The sequence below is a fragment of the Carlito syrichta genome, unplaced genomic scaffold, assembly GCF_000164805.1.
Source record: "Carlito syrichta isolate Samal-C Ts95f unplaced genomic scaffold, Tarsius_syrichta-2.0.1 Scaffold288045, whole genome shotgun sequence".
Taxonomy (NCBI): Eukaryota; Metazoa; Chordata; class Mammalia; order Primates; family Tarsiidae; genus Carlito; species Carlito syrichta.
The window spans coordinates 5,403-8,103 of NW_007232141.1; positions in this window are offsets into that span (position 1 = coordinate 5,403).

The following is a 2,701-nucleotide window of genomic DNA, read 5'->3' on the forward strand; positions in this document are numbered from 1 at the left end:
GACAACCCCAGCTTTGGTGTGTTCAGAGGCCCAAGATAAGAAAGAACCTGTCTTGTGGTTCACAGTTCTGGGCAGGTAGTTTAGTTCAGAACGTCTCCCAGAGATGCTCGAAGATGACTGGAGACTCCAGTTAAATTCTGAACTTTCTCATATACAACTTCAGAAAAATCATTCATGTTTTCTGGCTGTAAAAGATGGAAATGGAAGAAGATATTGCCACCAAGTCTGAAGAATGGAGATAGAATTATCTCTCTCTCTCCCCCCACCCCATCAGATGACAGTAAGCACCCCTCACCATAGTTGTGACTATGTAATATCTCCAGAAATTATCAAATGTCCCTGGGGGGGGTGCAAAATAACACCTGATTGTGAATCACTGTCTTACGGTATCAGGCATCATCCTAGACACTTAGTCTCCCCTCTTCAACAAGTCTTAAGGAAGAAGATTTTAATATAAGAGTAGAAATGACTTACCCAGAGCCCTATGGGTAATAAATGATGGGATTTGGACTTTATACCTAGGTCTCTCTTATTCCACCATATCCAGACCGCCATACAACACACAGTTCCAACCCCAAAGGAATGTCAGAGCTGGATAAAGAGATATGACATGAGCCAAGTAAGTTAGTGTGTTCACTGGAGAATAAGTGATGTGAGCACACAGAAGGGAGAAGTAGCAGTGGGAGGGAGGGCAGGGAACAGGTCCTGCAGAGATTAGAATGTTCTTTGCATATTTGTGGGTAAACAGTGAGTCTGTGCCCAGCAGTGGCAGGAAGTAAGAATTGGACGAGTAGCATTAGGTAGCAGTTAGGAGCAAGCACTGATTCCACATGGACTCTTGTCTGAGTTCCAGCTCCTCTACTTATTAGTTGTCTGACCATGAGCTAATTAGGTAATCCTGTAGTCCAGTTTCATTGCCTGTAAGATGTCATAATAGTACATGCTCTAAGATTATAATGAGGATTTAATGGGCTAATATGTAAAGGGCTCAGAACAGGACTTGACGTCCTATAAGTGCTTGTAGATGCTATTCACTATTTAATTCTGTTGGACTTCAAATAGAGTTTAGAATCTATATTGTGAGTAGTGGCAGCTTTTAAATCAAGGCCTGCAGAGATGTCCCACAGGTACCACAATTCTCCTTCCTGTGTTCATGGCAAGATCACAAATTGGGTTGGAAACCAGCCTCCGGTTCCATGAACTGTTCTGTTCCCAAGGTACCAGTATTAAGTGGTTCAGCCTCTCTGTGGGGTCTTTGAGTTCAAGGCATTGATGACATCTTCCCAGCAGAGATGCAAAAGGGAAAAGAGCCATGGGCATCTGCTCAGACATTCATTCACTCATCTATCCGTTCAGTCAACGTTGACTGAATACCTTTTAAATTCTGGGCATCATGTTTCTATTAACTACATCTGGAACACCAATAAGTTACCATTCTACCCATGTGTTTGCTGAAAGTTGATCGGATAGAATTGTCATTGTTTAGTTTCAGGACAGTTCAAAGTTATTTTTGTTGATTATGTCAAAATCCTGAGGTTTCTTCATGTGCTTTGCTTGGTGCCACTACTGGGCTTTGTGTTTATGGAGAGCTGATGGCCCTGGATGTGATTGGGGATCTTCTCCTGGGAATTTCCGCTTTCTTCCTCTCTCCAGCTTTTTATAGCTCCATAAGGTTTATATCTGTTAGCAAACACTTGTATCATTATGCCCCTCTCTGTTTATAGGGTCAGGATAAATTGTCCTAATGGGAAAATATCTGTCCTTTGGAGTAATTTGGATCAAGGCTTTTTATTTTTTTTGTGTATGATTCATTTGCCTTTCTAAAAATCATTTTGATGTCTATTTCACTCATGAATCATCTATTGTTGATATACAACAGCATTCAATAAACCTCTTTAAAAATCTTGTTTTGATCTGAAAGTAGTTGACAGTGGGAAGATACATGACCCATCCATATGCTTTCTCATGGATGTTAAATTAAAAAGAAACATTGAATTTTAAGACTCTTAGGGGATATCTGATAAGAGGTCCATAGAAGTGACCTATCAGAGCCTTGATCACTGGCATGCTGGAAAACCTCAGTTCAGCTCAGTTTGTCTTAGGGCAGCAGTCCCCAACCTTTTTGGCATCAGGAACCAGTTTCATGGAAGACGGTTTTTCCACAGATGATGGGGGGAGCAGATCACCAGGCATTAGATTCTCATAAGGTACATGCAACCTAGATTCCTTGCAAGCGCAGTTTACAATAGGGTTCGTGCTCCTATGAGAATCTAATGCCACCGCTGATCTGACAGAAAATAGAGTTCTGTCACCTGCTGTTCTCCTTCTGCTGTGAGGCCTGGTTCTTAACAGGCCAGGGATTGGTACCAGTCCATGGCCCGGGGATTGGAGACCCCGGTCTTGGGGCATCACAGTCATAATGCATTTGTATTCATTCATTCAATGGTCACAGAAGACTTACTCTATGCAAGTTTGTATGATGGATGAATAACTACATTTTTCTGATTAATAAAACAGAGGTATACTTTGATTGGATTTTTCAGCCTCGTGGGAGATAGCATTACACCCTCTCTATCAGAAAGTGAACTCAGACCTTCCCTTCCTCTATTATGCTAGGAAAAGATGATTTTTTTCCCCAGGCAATGGACGCCTGTGGGAGGCTTGTTTTTTCTATCAGTTTGGGCCTATAAGCTTAATGCTT